Genomic DNA, 19,545 nt, shown 5'->3' with positions numbered 1-19,545 from the left:
ACAACATTACATCGTCATATTAGTGGTCACCACTTATCTTCAGGTGGTCTATTCACTCAACCACCAATAAATTAAAAAAAAAAAGGTTTCAACTAACTTAAACAAAATTACAAAAACCGGTATAGCCGTATCAAAACAAATCTTTAAAAAAAGAAATCTTTGCTTAGAAACTTCTCGACTCGCTAAAGGTAAAGTTTGTTCTAGCGGAGTTAAGCCCGTAATGATATTATTCCACTACACGAAGTAAACGGATTATCCAATATTTATAAATAAAAAAAGTGTTATTTCAACGCTATCATAAAAGGACTGTTTTCAATTTAATAATTAGCTTTTCATCGAAGTATCCTTTGATCTATTGAACTCATTGTCATAAGCAAATAATTTATGCTTATAATGAAATTGAGTTTATGTTTTTGTTACCCATTTATTTCTTAACTAATCAACCAATTCTAATAAAATTTTGCATACACGTAAATAATTAATTATACGTCTTTCTGCCATAACGTCAAACACGACTTATTACGTGCGGAAGATGACGGTAAAAAATACTAAAATAAAGCTCAAAATAACTTGTTTAAACTTTGACTTATGAATATATACACTAAAGTTGACTCGCACAATAATGTATTTAAACGTAATATTCGTGAAATAAAAAGTTTCTCGTATCAGAGATTGTTATAACATAGATATAAGCAATCCCCGAAATTTTGTCTGAATATTTAAACCACTATTTACACTGAGAATAAATATTATGGCGTAATTGTTTTGAAGAACGAAGTAGCATTATAATATAGTCTACAACGGTTGCGCCAACAGGTACATTCTCTATCCCCTCCCTCTATTAACTCAATTTTGAAACGACCAATTCGACACGGCCGCAAAGAGATCAGCGGTGCGATTCTATAAGAATTCACTTCGTATCTCACTCGTGAAATTTTGACACCTGATTTACAGTATACGCCATTTTGAGACGTTCAGACATTTCATCGTGTTCTGCGGTGAGATTCGAACTCCTTGTTACAGAATATCCTAATTAACACAACTTGCTGAATTAATTGGACACCTATTTAGGATACGATTACTATAGTTGTTTACCAAATTTTTTCTTTTATATTTCTTTCCTTTTTTGTAGATTAAGTAGTATATATTTTGTTTATTTTTATTTTTTTATTGTTATTATTATTTATTTTTGATGTTTTTTATACTTTTTCTAATTGTGCCGTGTCCTCGATAAACTTTTCTTTCTTTTCAATAGATTTACGTGATTTGCAAGGCAGAGGATCGTCCATACTTCCAAGTTTCAGAATCTGTACTACTACAGATAATTCTCCGGAAGTAAAACCAAATAATTCTTGATCGCCCGACCTGGTGTTTTAACCAAGAAAACCCAGAACCTCAACTGTCTTAAACGGCCTTATCTATCATTAGACCAACGCAATCACCGTGACAAAATTATACAAGCCAAAAAACTTAAAACACATTTTACGCCAAGCAAAAATTGGCTCATTTAAGCTTATTACGTTCTCGTATAAAAGGCGAGAAGTGTCGTTTTATGGGTAATCTTCCTGTTCTATTGAGCACGCATCACGTCACATCTATGCGTTATAAAAGTACCGTAACGGAATGATTATGAGTGGCATTAACCAAATACTTAATGACATTTCTCGTATTACGTATCCAGCTTGTGAAGGTCGTTAATCAACTTGATGGCGCTTATCCTGCATTGACTTCCTAAAAGAGCACGGTTATATTCAAAATAAATAACAGATATTTTTTAATAAAATTGATAGAAACTCTTCATCTATTAATTTAAAAGTAAATGTCTTGTTTTATTCCATTTACTCGAGAGGATTTGCTGCTTCGCTGAGTCTATTCGAACTGTAAGAACAATCAAAGAATTTTCTTGGTTGACGTAATTCGTTCGTCGTTAAGTTTAATGAATATAAAAAAAGATTTAAATCAGATAAATTATTTTAAGCAAGAAAAATAAATTATAAAAAAAGTTAGTTCTAACATCTATACGGTAATAACTCCTTCCAATCAGATGGGCCAATTGCCAGCTTACATTCTCCAAAAAGTTTAAAAAGGCGTTATCCACGTCTGCTGTCTGTTTGGTCGGTTTAGATTTTTTAACCTGCACTGGAATTGGAAGTGGTTTTATCATTATCTAGTTTGAAAGTATTTATTTGTAAGTATTATTTGAGCATGGATGTGGGTGGATATAGATGTAGGGGACGACCAAAGAAACGATGGATGGATTGTGTGAAAGACGATATGGTTAGAAAGAATGTTACTTGTGAGATGACGTCTGACAGAGAAGTATGGAAGAAGAAGACATGCTGCGCCGACCCAAAGTAAAATTGGGATAATGGCAGGGGGATGATGAGTTGGAAAGTATTTAAGTGTAGATCAAGTCGTCGAAATAAAATATTCTCTTTGTATGACTTTTAATACATATGTAAATTAAAATACATTACTGAACCGTGGAAGACAATTAAAATCTTAAATCAAGAATGTTGGATTCTGTACTATGATTATTTTATGATTTAGCTACTAAGCTTAATCATAAAATTAATACTTAATAATAGAAAAATGCAGAAAACGCACAGACAACACGTCTGCGGAGATTTAAAAAGTTACTACTGGTATGTACGCATATAAAAGCGTACTGAAATAGTCTGCAATACAAATTATTATTTTCATTTAAATACACGGTTTTACACGGTTCACTTTAGTTAGTTTTTCAAATAAATAATACCCTTTTATTAAGTGAATGGATGATGTAACACCACTGGAACTCTTTAGAAAGATTTTAACCTCATCAGCCCTGGTTCCATAACATCCCGATTTTCATAAAATAAACACTATATGTTACCCCAAGGCAATTACAGTAAATCAATGAAAACTGCTTCCAAATCGGTTAAGCCAATTCCAAGATTAGCAATAACATGAACAGATAATCAGAAACAGATAAACTGATAAACAGACAAAAATTCTAAAAATCATATTTATGCGATCTATTGTGTTAAAAGATACCTCCAGTAATATTTTTTCTCGAATATCTTCCATGTACAGATTTAGATCAGTTACAATTTTATTATATGTATAGAAGATAGATATTTAATATATAATTGAATAGATTCCCTTCGCCTATTTAATCAAATTCGTATTGCGTACACGTTCCTGGTTATCAAATATATTAAGGCTTCGGTTGACAGATATGATTGCAGCCACACGGACATAAAGCAATATGTCCATCACACCGCACGTAAATTCAAACACTGTGGATAGCTTACAACGAGATCCACCGTATTGCAGATTAGTTTTACGTACTACTTACATTTTGAAAGATATTTTAAAATGCATTATTTCCACGTATAAAGGAAACAGGGAAACGGGAATATGATTACCGTGCAATTGACATTTTATTATTGAATAAAAACGCGTTTTGATTCATAATTTGGAACTGTGAATGAATCTGTCAATAAAATCTTGTGATTGATTGATGATGATAATTTAAAGAAAGGTGTGCTAATAATTATTTCCAAAGAGATGACAGATGACTAGACTAGATGATCTGCATTGGATGTATATATACATATAGTATGTATATAGATACATACAGGTATTTATGAATACTATAATACATTCAATTCTCTGGCCGAAAAGAACCATTTAATCAAGAAGTTTTTTTTTAGAAAAGTTGTGATCTTTTACTATTTTCTTACTTTATCGATATGCTTAAGAGTGATATATAGGCTTATGGACCCTTTGATGGTAAATGGTCACCACCGCCCTAAGTCATTTGAGCTGATTAACCATTACGCAACTAACCTTGGGAGCTGAGATTTTAGGTCCCTTTGCAACCTATGCAACCTACAATGCAACCTACCCAGAGCGTATGCTCGTCTCTCTCTCTCTCTCTCTCTGTGTATACAGAGCCCTACCACCACGTAAAACTACGTAAAAGGCTTGTATTGAAGTTCAAAGATACACAGAAAAATCGAAGTACGCTGATGAACTTACCAAAATTTTTTATCGCAATTAAATGAACAGATTAGGAAGGCTAAGAAAACTAATAAAAACATTGTTTTTATTTATTAAGAAAAGATAATAAATACTATATAATTAATCCCTAATTTGAAGGATTACTAATGCTTCCAATTTCCTCTGCAAGAAAGCGTCCAGGAACGATAATAATAGCTTTTAACGTTAATATCAAACCGTGGAGTTTACATAACATTATGCGGAGACCCATTAAACTTGTAGCTATTAATAAAGGATTACATAATTCATAGAACAAGGATCCGGGATGGGCCTATTGTTAGACGCCGTATGCGTTGCCACATTGACTTTGTCCATGCCATGTCATGCAAAATAAAAATATACGTTATTGTATTTTTTCAACTATATCTTAAAACCGTTTGAAGACATTTCAGCAATACACTTAAATTCGTAGAAGAGCAAAGGCCTAAAATAAATAAACTGAGCTGACATATTTTAGAGGAAATACCTGAGCCGTTGGCGAACCAGACTGTCTGTTGGACGTTTAGCGTAGGATCGTTATCAATAATGCTCCAACAAACTCCCGTGCAAGAGCCTAAGCGGAATTCTTACGGAGGAAAATTATCAACCAAATCCACCTGAAAAAGATTTTCCATGAAACCACATTCCTACGACTATACTGTGCCCATAAAATTTAAATGACCAACAACTAATTATGTATTCGTTATTTTATATTATGTAAATATGAAAATAAAATATAATTAAACATCGAAAAGATTTAAAAATGTTTTTTTTTTATGATATACATAGGTAGGTAGACAGACAAATGGGCCACCTGATGGTAAGAAGTTACCATCTCCCGTAGACATTGGTACTGTAATCCACCAATAATATTAGGAATTACATACACTGGCAAACTCAAAACAAAACAATACGAAATATTGCTGTTTAGTGGAAGAATATCTGATGGTACCTAATCAAGTTTCGGGAGCTTCAATTAGACTTTTTAAAAAATATTAAAATTTATTTAAAAATTAAATTGAATTTAAACAGAAAATAAAACTTAATTATAAAATGAATATGATGTGTCAGAATTGGATGCCAATCATGCATGTACTTATTTGTTAAGCTTAAAACTATACAATATTAAATTTTAAGGAATCAGCAAGTTACTGCAAACTCAAGGTCGGAAGGTCTGGTTCCCAGATATTCCTTTGTTGGCAGAATCTGTGTACTGCGCAACATAATTACTACACAAAGAGAACGACCAAGTCAATTATTGTTTATATTTAAAAATAAACATAATAATTTCCAGACGAAATTCGAAATTATCCAAAAAGAGCAATAACGTTATTTTTTGCACAAATCGACTGATTAATAGTATAGTAATTAATAAGATTATTACATAAGTTAATCTCATTCGTGATTGCCTCGCGATTCGTCTTCCAATATTTACTAAGTGGAAAATGTCAGTATGAAACTTGATTGGCATCCGTGATATATTGATATATAATATGAATATCATGTAAATGCACTTTACTTTAAATGCAATTAATTTTTATATTCAAATTATTCTACGTTAAGCTGAATTAAATTTTATTTTAAAATTTGCTCACTTTACTGGAGATAAAATATTTTCTTTTTCATTTCTGTAATAAATATAAAACTATTTTTAAATTATACCACGAAAATCATGTGAACATAATTATGTAAAATCTATTCAAAGAAACGAGTTCCCAAAGGAAATTTCCCTTGTGCGCTCATTGGTTAATCCGCGTGACTGTCATTGGAAAAAATATTTCTCAAGATTGTCTGCTGCCTGTAAATTTCCCACTGCTGGGCTAAGACCTCCTATCCCTTCGAGGAGAAGGTTTTTGGAGCATATTCCAACACGCTGCACCAATGCGGGTTGGTGGAATACACATGTGGTAGAATTTCGTTGAAATTAGACACACGCAGGTTTCCACACGATGTTTTCCTTCGCCGCCGAGTACGAGATGAATTGTAAACACTAATTAAGCACATGAAAATTCAGTGGTGCTTGCCTGGGTTTGAACCCGAAATCATCGGTTAAGATGGACGCGTTCTAATCACTGGGCCATCTCGGCTCGTTTAAAATATTAATTATTTTTTTACAAAACAAAGTGATAAGCTTCTTCAGTTGGTTCACATACATATAAACAGCTTATTTAATTTAACAGCTCGGGAATTCGCGTGTGAGGGGATAACGAGGTGCAGATGTGAAGTTTTCCGGGATAAAAAGTAACCTATTCTATCCCAGAATATATTGTATCTTCGTACGATATTTAATTCAGATCAGTTTAATATTTCCGACGTGATTAGTAACAAACATATAACTTACTAACTTTCGCATCTATTTATTAGAATGATATCAAACATCCTGGAAATATCCAAGTTGTGTGAAAGACTCTTCCCTTTGATTGGATGAAATGCATTTGGCAGAACTTCGTACGACAGAACATGTAGGTTCCTTCGAGCATGATGATCGTGTTTTTTTATTACTTGATGCTTTCTAAGCTTGCAAGCCTATTGGGCTAGCTCAATCATCACACATACCACCAAACAGTAATACTTGTATTGTTGTGTTCGGTTTGAAGAGTGAATGAGCCAGTGTAACTATAGGCACGAGGAACATAAAATCTTAATTCTCAAGGTTTATAAGTTTTATAAAATCATCTAGCCTTGGTCTATTTATCAATGACTACATTATACAAGAATAGTATACAAATCCTGTAACATATTATTTGTATAGATATCTTATAGAGGAAAAACATTACTGAATTAAATTAAGATACAATTATTTATTAAAACGTTAATATAAGATAATATACATAATATAGTAAATATAGTAGTTATATAGAGAGTTCTTGTAGAATACTTATTGACTAATTTTCGGACGAAATATTTTGATATGAGACATATATTGGCGCGTCTTGGGGGTAAAAACGACTTGACGTTCTCTTACGACGTCACACCCCCTGCCACTGTTCTCTACTTCCATAAATATCTACGATGCGTATATACTATATACTTCTTTGCCATATATTAGTATATTAATAAGAATAAGGTATTTATATTATTTATAAAAAAAAAAAAATTTTTTTGCTTTTTCAAATATTTCAATTTCGGAGTGCTCCCTCTAGCTGTTCCGTGACGGCCATTTTTTTTCCAAATCTCCAGTTTTTGATTGTGTGTATATAAGATGGGATAAATTGGAATAGGAAGTCCATAGGACCGTGGATTTATTTAATTTTGGGATATTAAAGTTTTATATCAATTTATTCAATATTGTTCTAAATTATGTAATTTTAAATAAAACGAATTACGCTATATTGTAACTTGTGTCTTGTCACAGACATTGCACACCAAATTAAAAAAAATATTTAAGTTTTCGTCAAAAGGTTAATTCGGACGAATTAATTCGAAATTTTCTCACCAAACCATTTATTAATACCGGGATTTGACGTGACCACGAACTTAATACTGCGTACACACTCCGGGGTTAACCGCTAAGGTCAGTGCCATCAATTATTTATATAACTTTGTCAGAAGTTGATGAAATTTATTTTAATAAATAAATAATAAATATTGGACAACATCACATACATTACTCTGATCCCAATGTAAGTAGCTAAAGCACTTGTGTTATGGAAAATCAGAAGTAACGACGGTACCACAAACACTCAGACCCAAGACAACATAGAAAACTGAACTCTTTCTACATCGACTCGGCCGAGAATCGAACCCGGGACCTCGGAGTGGCGTACCCATGAAAACCGGTGTACACACTACTCGACCACGGAGGTCGTCGTTTTATGCAAGCTTAACATCAAACATTATTTTATATTATAATTATAAAGGCATATTCATTTAATATCGAATGTAAAGTTACTGCGTATTAGTGTTATCAAAAGAACAGTTTTGGAATTAATAAAAAAAAATGTTTTAAAGATTAAATCTTTTTAATGATCACATTTTACCGCAGGACGATCAATAGTTTTTTTTTTTTAATTAGCCGGCTTTTGTTCCAGGCACAGAAACCTGCAGCCTTACAATCTTATAACTTAGAAAAACAAAGCTCTTATTTCTTGTTTACATAAATATTTCCAACATTATTTAAAATGTTATTTTAACAAATCGAATTGAAAAGAACACTTTTGAGCGGAATGTCAGCCGCTTTCGAATGAAGAGAATTCTTGCAAAGAATGAATACGTCATTTAAAACTGTCTATTGTGTTTTTTAGCATTTTGCCTTCAACAATACACATTGATTCACTACAAAAAATCTTAAAGGAACAATTCAATGATAACAAATAAAAAATGAATATATTTTTACGAGACATTACCACCGAATTCCAACCAAAACTAAAACTGTGAGTAGAACTTTTTGCAAATTAATGGATGCCACACATTTACCATTTCTTCTTAAATTAAAAAGCCTTTATATATTTATTTCGATTCGAATTGCGAGTGAACCAGTAAAGGCACAAGGAACATTAAATCTCATAAGATCTCTCTCCTGAATAAATAATTATTTTAGAAAAATGTATAAGTAGTCAACTAAAAAGTAGACTACTCGTGATGCTATTTGTTTCAGAGTTACTCTAGTACAGTAGTTCCCAAACTTATTTTTCTCGTGGACCACCTATTGGTATGTGTCCGTAACCACAGTTTGAGAGAAACACTAAAATATGAACTAAATTTAAATTTGTTTCATATTGGTGCTTTTAATTCTATCCTTAGTAACCCTACGAGTATTTCAGCAATTAAAATCTATGAATTTGTTAGTGATTCTCTCAAACTGATGAAGAAAAAGAAAAAAAAAAGGTTATAAGATACCTTTGGCATCAAGTATTTATAGTGGTGATCAAGTGATGTCGTGAATAAACATATTTTTTGCGCTTACATTGCAAATGTTGGCTGAACCCTACGAGATAGATTAAAATTATGTACTACAGTATTGTACACATTAAAAAGGTCTTCTAAAAATATCGGTTTATATTGTCTAACGATTGAAAAACTGTGAACGTTGTAAGATATTCTGTAGCATATTTAGTATCAGCATTGCACCCGTGCAAAGCCGGGGCGGGTCGCTAGTTAAAAATAAAATGCTTAACGCTTTACGTTATTAAAACTTTTAGTACGGCTACTATCTGCAAATGTTACCCTCATTTTGAATAAGTGTATTAAGAGTTTTAATACTAAATGAACCGAAAGTGTTCATAATGTTGTTATTGGGTCGTTGAGATTTTTGGAAAGGCCGCGGGTGCGTTATATCGACACGATCCCGCAGCCTCTCTGATCCTTGCCCAAGATGGCCATCAAGCTCGGATACCTCCCTGAGGTTTTCAAATGCGTGAAAAAATGTGAATAGCTTACATACATGGTGCTTCTATACTTGATCAAACAAAGCTACCTTGTGCAAACTTGGCTACGTTCTACAGCCAAACAGTAATACTCAGTAGGTATTGTTAATAGCAGGTGATTGAGCCAGTGCAACTTTGGGCACAAAGAACTTAGTTTCCAAGGTTGGTGGCGCGTGGCCTTATGTCATAGACATATGCGATGATTACCACTTACTATTAGGTGGTCATTTAACCCGTAAAAATGCCCACCGTAGTGCGCGGGTAACAGCTAGTGTTTTTATAAAATCAGACAGTTATAAAAATGTCTTTTAAAAAGACATTTTCTCGTCTGGTCTGAAACAATGTGTATACATGTTCTGTACGCGTATATGTAAATAAACTTCTTGGAATGCTAGAACCGATTTGGATGATTTTTTTGTGTGTTTAACTGAATCTACGAATTATTTACATTGTATCCGCTGGCGTTCCGAAAAGTAAATAAAATTCTTATTTCTAAAGTCCGAGACTGGCTGTAATTACATATAAATGATTAATGGTCAATTGTAACTACGTCTCTTGTTTGGTTTCCTCGGTAGAATCAACATTACGGAACGACTCTAATTGAAATATCTTGTAAAATTATTGTTGAAAAGACCTTATTTGAACAATATATATTTTTAATCATTTATTTTCGTTTATTATATATAATAAGTAAGTTATCTCCAATTCCAGGTTTTGAGTTCAAAATTGATTAACTAAAAAAAACACTTGGCTATCTCTGAGAATCCTTGAAAAACCCAATGGGTGTCTAAGGTATCTCACAGAACAAATCCGTTGGTTTGTAACTAGGTAGATAAATATAATTTATATGTATCTACCTTTTTACTCAACTCATCTCAGCTCAGCTATAATAGTTATTTATTTAGATATAGAATAAAACTACATCTTCCTATATTCTTTCTACATCATTATATCTAGGTAGAAATAAACTGAGGACTTGTACGAAATTAATTGACTTCATTATTTGTTATAAATTTCTTTTCATAATGGCCAAGATAGCAGAGATGTCTTATTTTTTTTGCCTTGCTTAATTAAAAGAAAAACCTCCGTTGTCAATAATTCTAAAACTTCAATTTTAAAAATAAATTTGAACTGTGATCTGGCATTTTATTTTATAAATAAGTTAAATCTTAAAAACTGACAACAAGTTTTAGTATGTGTATGAAATTTCGTATCTATGCTGTTGACCATTGATGAGTTCTTATATCCAATCAGGTCATGCTTACCATGAAAATGCATCGTCATCGAAACTGTACCAACATGTGAAACTTCAATTCTGCAGGTTAAGAGGAAATTATTCTTACACAGCTTTCAAGATTTGAACTAATCTAACAAACGCTGTACTTTGGGGTAACGCTACAGATATTGAAATTATTTTCATAATGCAAAAAAAAACAGCCGTTCCGGTCCATTCGTAATCTTGGAGCTCGAGACTCTCTTCGAAATGTTTTTAATAAACAGGGTATACCTACAGTTACGATAAGTTTTCAACAATATTACGTATATTCACAATAATATACATCCTTTCGAAAGAAACGGTGACAATTACTGTATGTACACGAGTAGGAAAGGTAAACTAATAACACCTAGCTTCCGACTTCGCAAAGTTAATACATCCATCCTGGGGCACGGTATCCGTTTATATAATAAGATCACACGGTTACTTTTAACTTTGCCCATTAAAAAATTTAAAACTCAAAGCAAATAATCATTGATAAATAATTCCTTTTTTATCAATATGCCATGTTATTCAATACAAGATTATATAAAAGATAAATGTGCGTGAATTTACTTATTATGTATCATGACGATTAAAAAGTGCTTGTATGAGCCTACTTAAATAAAAAGCTTGTAAAAATAAAACGCACGGAGTGCAACGAGGATCTTCTTATCTTGGCCCTGGTACATTGTTCATATTTCCAGAGCACTTGTACTCGGTAGAACCGTATTAATGGATCCACTTTGAACAAGTACAGGAGCGCCTTTGTCATTTAATATAGGATTTATTTCACTCATCACGGGAATGTTGTAATTAATTCCGGAAATAAAAATTGGTATCGTTAAATTATAATGTTGTTTGTTTTAAACGCGTTCGTACAGTAATTTTCAATTTCAATCGAATAATTAAAACTGGGATTCCAATTATAGACGTCGGCAATCCGTTCGCGTGACATACACCGCCCTTACCGGCTGTTATTCGTTGCCTCAGCAATATCAAACACCTAACGGCGCTGCCCGTCAAACGATTCACCAGAGCAAGCTAGACTCACCCTCGTCCAATAATCGAAGCCTTACAATTTAATTCGGCATAAATCAATTAGACGGCACCGCATTTGGCGCGCACCGTCATATTTGTAAAGATTTGATGACAGTTTTTGAGGGAGACTAACAAATAAAGTTGAAAAAATAATTTAAGGAATACACTTTTTTCTTTGGTGTACTTAAGTGGATGGGAAAATGGACCACCTGATGGAACTTGGTCACCACTGTGCATAGGTTAAGGCAAGAAATTTTAACCATTCCTTACATCACCAATGCGCCACCAACATTAGGGACTAAGTTGTGGCGATGTCTCCCTTGTACCTGTAATGACACTGACTCGGTTACATAGATTACATAGATACTCGGTTAATACTTAGTAAAGCTGATTGGCGTCAGAATATAATATGATAAGTTAGTGGTACCTTCCTAGACGGACTTAAGCTTAGCAACCCACAATTAACTAAGTAATATATGTAATTTTCGCGACTTAAATGTTTTGACAAATTTAAACTCACAAAGAGGGTTAAACAAATTTAACCACTTTTTTTTTCAGGGGTTTACTAAAAGAAGCACAACCCTCATTCGTTGTTTCTTTCCTGATTCTTCTTTATTGGCAATCATTGATTTCTACTTGATATCGAACAAAAGTTTGATAAGGTATAAAATGCTCAATATTGAAAATTTAGGCATTATCTTGAAATGCTTTAATATTGGAGATTGTGAGTTTGACTTGGCTTCGATTAAATGCACAATTTAATTTAACTTCGACGTTGTAGGCGGCAAAATTGCTTCGTCTTACACGGAGTGACTCAGTGGCATTATATTAAATAAAAGCCTCATTGTACTCGTGACTAATTCATAAAGTTGCTGATCAAGATCATTGATTCAAATCCTGTCAGGCCAATAAAATAAGAATAAGAAGTAAGGATGTAAGAAATTCTCAGTTTAATCATGGAAGTGGAAGTTGGCAATGATTCACATCCGGTCGTTTCAGGTAACCGTCCCATCGGATTTCGAAAGTGTATTGGTGTTTCCACACACATACGTTCCGTACAGTAATATAACTACACGTGTATGTATGTGTGTGTGTATAACTCATTATCAGCGTAACATTCATTTATTGGTAAATTTATAAGTGAGGTTCATGTGATGTTGAAATAATTCAAAATCTTTAAACGTAGTAATACTATTAAGAAGATTCAAAGGTCATTGATCGCTTTAATATACCATAATTTAATATAGCTTCAATAGATACATTGACTATAAGCTCTCTGACTTTATCGTAAAGGGAAAGAATAGCTCGACTGTTGAATATTCAATATTAATCTGCGACGCACCTCAAATAATAATATAGTTAGTGCTTTATATTTAATTTTATTAAAGGAATATTTCGAATAACTTGAACCAGTGCAGTGAAGTCACTGGAATGTCTCAGTAAAATAATTAGTCTACTACAACAAATATTTACTTTAAATGGTAAATAAATGAAATGAATATTTTATTTTTTATTATGTCTTTTATTTATATGTTCAAAAAGTTTAAAATAAACTTTAAAATAAATAAAATCCATCACTCTGTTACATTATAATATGATATAAAATCTAAAATGAAAAAAATTATTATTTTACTTTTAATTAATTAATTTATTTTTTACTTTTTCCTGGACATGTTTCTAAGTCTGCTAATTTAAATTAACGGCGATAACGTTGTACTTATCTAAAGGTGGTAGCTTACCTGATAATGTACTACAATTTAGTTCTTCAATGAGGACACCTTCTAGTGACTTGACCACAGAGGTTTGCTAAGCACCGACGAACCTAAATAGACAATACTAACTTGCGTTTTATGTACCGTCAAGCGCATCATGACATGATTTGCAACTTAATACGTAACACCGAACATCATACTTATGACAGACCTAAATACGGACTGTCATTATTGAATACTGTAACTTTGATTTTCATCGTTGCACAGCACACATCAGGAGCCAACCCTAAATGACGTGGAGGCACCTTATGACAGATCTGTAGTTATCTTATAAAGTCGATGGAACTAAGGTTATATTTAAAACAAAACAATATAAACATTTCAAATTAAATATTCGTTATTAAAGTAAAGGTAAAGTAACAGCACTGCTGAACCTCTTCTCCCTTTGAGGAGAAAGTTTGGCGCTTCAATGCATGTTGGTGGATACACATGTGGCAGAATTTAATTTTAATTAGATATTTGGTTTCCTCACGATGTTTTTCTTTACCGCCGCACGAGATTAATTCTAAACAGAATTTAAGCACATAAAAAATCAGTTATGCTTGCCTGGGTTTGAACCCTCAACCAGGAAGCACGCTTTCTTACGACTAAGCCATCTCTCTATACAAGTTCTTATAATTCATTAAATATACTAACTGGCTCATCAATCACTGAACCAAAACATTCGTTTCTAACTTGAACAAAAATGTAAGATTAGGGATAAACCTTCGACCTATCACGTCGTACTACGTGAGATGAAATTATCAGAAGGGATGCAAATATACCTCTAGGGCACGACGATAAAGTTTAACTGATTCCACGACAGTTATTTGTGAATGCACAGTATCTGGAAATCACGGCATGGACACGGAAACGCTTCGATCATACAAATAATATAAATAGGTCAGTTTTGTTTGTTGAAGTGAAACTTCTTTCGATTCTCGAACTTCGAACTCTTTGTTCCTTCCCTCTCATAATCCGATGTGAAGGCAAATCCGACCCAGATGAGAAGAGTTCAAGTGGACTAACGGCTTTATGTATTTTTCGAGTGGCAGCTCGGAGTCTGAACACTCCAGAGCTGACACTGAGAATTTTTGGACAGAAAAAACCAATTACTTTTTACTGACCTGATCTGATCTTTGAACCCTGGATCGTGGTACCTCGAAACCTTGTGATCTTGAAATGGTCTGATTGATTAAAATGACAATTTAAAAGTATATTTGATTGGAACATATGGCGGACTTGAACTGTGATGGAAAAAGTTTGTCATCGGTGAAATTATTGTTAATAATTATTAATTATTCCATTTGGGAAAGTTCCACCTATTCATCACATATCTACCACCAAACAGCAATAAATAATTCTGTTGTGAGCCTTTGCAAATCAAATAAACTTAACTCGTATTTACGGTCTTCAGATATGATTGATACTGAGTGCACTTTGTGACCGGTCGCTATGTAATAACAGCAAATTTCGTTTCCAACAATTATTAGTGTTGAAGTAAATCAATACGATTCCAATCATTTCACCTGATATTATATTCAGTTGATGTATGAATACAAATATATCTAGCTTTCTATAACGGTCGAATAACAAATGGTACTTGGTCGTAGCGCTTTGCGCATGCCTGTCTGTGTGGGTACCACCTATTCATCAGATATTATACCACCAATCAGCAATACTTAGTATTGTTGTGTTACGGTTTGAAGGGTGAGTTAAAAATTGTAACGACAGGCACAAGGTACATAACATCTTAACTCCCAGTGTTGTCGCATTGGTGTGATGTAAGGAATAATTATTATTTCTTAAAGCGCCAATTTCTAAGTTGACCACTTAAAGCTGCTCCATTTTGCTCAGACACCTACCTATTCTATAAAAAAATATCGCTCACAAAATACACGTATATTTTGTGTCATAGGCTACGGTTTGGTTTAGCGTCTGATTTTATCTCTCTTTTAGTAATATAATATTTTAAATGTTGTGATCAATTTTATACGAGAAGATATGATATAATTATTATGATAAAAACATATAAATCAAGTTTCTTTTTGTATTGCGATCATATCGCCTTACTGTGTACCCCAAACAGTTCTATGTTCATATTGTGAAATTTACATCTTTGTTGTCACAATAAAAAGTATTATAGTAATATATTTTTAAATAAACTATTGATAATATTTTATTAAATAAACAATATTTTTTATTCAACGAACAAGTGTTAAAATTCACAGTAAAATGCATGGTGTTTCGACAGTTTCTGAATAATAATATCAAATAAAATAACCTACTTATTTGCACAACAGCAATTAATTCGTTTTACTGTAAATTAATTTATTAATTTATTTATACATATACCCACGACACCCCAATAGACGGGTAAAGCCGTCTGCGAAAACTGATTTATTATAAACTATTATATCTACGATTATTCAGTAACATTGTTATCATCAAATGGGAACTTCATATTATTGCAAGATAGTCTAGAAACAGCCTCACTAAGCTATTTGACTAACGATTAGCTTATGACAATTGTGGTAATTTTATTCAACTGTCTGACAACCCTATATTTCTCTTTAACCACATGGTTAACTATACTAATATTATAAATTCGAAAGTAACTTTGTATGCCTGTTGTTCTATCACACACACACTGAATCGAATTTGACCATATTTGGTACGAAGCAAGCTTGAACTCCAAGTAAAGATATAGGTCACATTTTTATAGCCTACCAATCCCTAAAATGCAAGCGAAGCCGCGGAAGACAGCTAATAAAAATATGACTTAAATTTGAATTCAAGATCTATTCACTCACGTGAGCAACAAATATATTTTAATTATTATATTTTAGTCGTCTTTAATCTTGGTCGTCTTACTCATACTAATGCACGCCGATAATTTTACGTGGAGGGAGTGAATAGACCTATATATTATAATGTTATAATATGTATCAAAGTAAATTAAAGTATCTGTAAATTTTTCAATTCTGAGCTAAGGCCTCTCTTTTTGAGGAGAAATTTGGGGAATATTCCACCACGATCAGATGCAGGTTGATGGGTGAACATGTGGGCTTTCATCGAACACTTACAGATGATTTCACCATATATTTTTACCGTCAAGAGCCGAGATGGCCCAGTGGTTAGAACGCGTGCATCTTAACCGATGATTTCGGGTTCAAACCCAGGCAAGCACCACTGAATTTTCATGTGCTTAATTTGTGTTTATAATTCATCTCGTGCTCGGCGGTGAAGGAAAACATCGTGAGGAAACCTGCATGTGTCTAATTTCAACGAAATGTACATGTGTATTCCACCAACCCGCATTGGAGCAGCGAGGTGGAATATGCTCCATACCTTCTCCTCAACGGGAGAGGAAGCCTTAGCCCAGCAGTGGGAAATTTACAGGCTGTTTATGTTTATGTTATGTTTTTACCGTCTTGCACGAGATGATACATAAATACAATTTAAGCACATTTATATACAAGGCTTGTCTGCGTTTGAGCTCGCTAGCTTCAGTTAAGATCCAGTAGTTAACACTTGTATAACCAGACGAATCAACCTGTATACGTAGCATTGTAAACCGGCTTGAGTGCCATTCGCGTGCCTGCATTGTTAAACTCATTGCGGCGTTCGTAGCGCATATACGTAAAATATTTTCAGTTTTAAAGTCTGACTTTTGTTAGTCAACGAAGAGGAACGTGTAAAATATTTACAAACTTTAAGTACATAATTAGGTTTTAAGATATCATGACGTAAATTATGTTTAATAAAGGATATTTAGAATTAAAATGAGAAACGAATTGGTGGAACTTTGGAACTTTTCTGTAAAAACAACAGAAACAATTGTTTAATAGAAATCATGAGTATGGGTCGTTCAAGATAGGGAAATGATTAAATATATTAAAAACTTTCAATGGTTTTACTTGGGTTTTTTTTTATAACACGGGTTGGCGGACGAACAATTGGGTCACCATTGTCAATGGACAATTTATAGTGACCACAATTCCATGTGCATGTACACGTTGTAACAAACTTTAATAATTCCTTACATCGCCAATGCGCCTTTAAAAACATGTTATGTCCCTTGTGCCTTTAGATATAGTGTCTCGCTCATTCTTCAAACAAGAACACAAAAACTAAGTATTGCTGATTGAATGTAATTACGATGAGTGAATTGTACCTATCCAAAGGAACTTGAACAAAGCCCTACCGCCAAGTTAATTTATCTTGTGTAATTTTAAAAAGATTATTTAAAAAAAAACATATTTTACATTTATAAAGAAATTCTAAAAACAGACAAAATATCTTCGCCAAATCTGTCTATGTCCTAAAAAAAGTTTCGACTCGAGGTACACGAATAAAACGTCTTGTGATTTATGATCTAGTACTTTATCAAACACTCTCAGCCTGGACATGGGTTCTTGCGAACTTATTTCTACGTCTTGTACTACCTCTGAAATTTATCGTTGTAATATGAGAAAGTCCGTTGCAAATTGACAGGCTTAAAATTTAACTGGCGCCGTAGAATAATATGCAATAAGATATTTACTAAAAATAAAATCTTATACTACATTTACTGTACAGAAAAAACAGGGTATTTTGCTCTAAAAATCTTTCGACGACGGTTCTTTTATTTCAAAATTCCGTTTCAAGCTTCAATGTACATGCTATTAAATAAACATAAATTGTACTCAAACATATTTGAAATGCGTTCTGTAGTATTTCTTAGTGACGAGTTTCCGATACAAATCTCGCGTCACTTTTGAGTATCCTAATCCTGATATTTTTCCGCAAGTGTCGAAAACTACTGCACAAAGTTTTAACGGAACGCATACTGCACCAACATGACAATATTCAATTTTATTTATTCAAATAAAGATTTTCTTGATTTAACTTGGTGTTAAAGCTTTGTTCAAGACATTCTGGGTATGTACAGTCAGAGTAAGAAAACCTTCGTCAGTTTTCAAATTCATTCCTTTATGAAGTCGTAAACTCTTAGTACCTTTTGAAACTAAAGCACTAAACAGACAACTGCATATAAAATTAAACTAACATTGTATGACAACTTGGTTCAAAATAGCGTAACATCTTTGGACTACGTCTAGTGTCATATCAACATGAAACCTTTTTAATGGCCTAATTAGTCATTACAAGATTTAAATTAGATATTATATCTTCTACTGAATTGTCAAAGTCTGTCATTGTCATGTATTTTCTTGCAATATCTTGCAATTTTTCAACAATTAGAATAAAAACGCTTGTAATATTATTCGGCCGTTATTTTGAGTGACGGTTAATGTAATGACGTGACGTGTGATGAGTGGTTCCAACGGCACCGGTTAGTGGTGGTGATTGCTTGGCCTGTAAAAGCGGCGGATATAAACCCTATCGAAAATCTATGGGGTTTGATGGTGCAGCGGTGGATAAATAATAACGGCAGAACCAAAGCAGCTGTCTTAGAACATTGCCGAAGTGTTTGGGAGAGCTTCAGAGGAACCGACATATGCTCTCGCCTTGTTGGATCAATGCGACAGCGACTACAAGCTGTGATTGATACGAATGGCGGATATACTCGTTTTTAATAAAATTAATACGATTTGTTTAAATGAATAAATTTTACGATAATTACTATTTATTTTTACTATTTTATTTACTACATCCGTCCTGCGGTTTCACCCGCGTTCCCGAAAGATTTTATGTTTTCCCGGGATAAAAAGTGTCCAATATGTTATTCCAGTATATATTCTATCTGTGTGCAAAATTTTATCCAAATCCGTTCAGTAATTTTTACGTGAAACAACAAACATCCATCCATACCTCAGTGAAATCAGCCAGATCCATACACACAAACTTTCGCGCTTATAATATTAGTAGGAAGTAGAATTTTTTTTTTTTTTATCTGTGTTTGAGTATTGCTGTTGGCCCTACTGGCCTTTACAGCGTCACCGAACGTTGGGGCGAGTGCTAAGACTCTGCCTTAAGGTGAACCCTTTTGGGCTCGAAAGTGACGTTCGTCCTGAGGGTGTCTCCTATGAGATCGCACCTCGGCTCAGAACGTAGTCGGTGGGAATACAGTAGAATTACTACTATGCACTCTCTTTTATAAGAG

The 19,545-nt window shown here is 33.3% G+C and overlaps 1 protein-coding gene across 1 annotated transcript in view; it reads left to right on the top strand.

The window, feature by feature from the left end:
• LOC113400588 (glyoxylate reductase/hydroxypyruvate reductase-like) overlaps positions 1 to 19,545 on the top strand; it is a 501,977-nt gene that overhangs the window by 246,902 nt on the left and 235,530 nt on the right. The window lies entirely within an intron of this gene.

The sequence above is a fragment of the Vanessa tameamea genome, chromosome 17, assembly GCF_037043105.1.
Source record: "Vanessa tameamea isolate UH-Manoa-2023 chromosome 17, ilVanTame1 primary haplotype, whole genome shotgun sequence".
Classification (NCBI taxonomy): domain Eukaryota; kingdom Metazoa; phylum Arthropoda; class Insecta; order Lepidoptera; family Nymphalidae; genus Vanessa; species Vanessa tameamea.
Note: the sequence above shows the minus strand (reverse complement) of the source record. Positions and strands in the feature narration are given on the sequence as shown.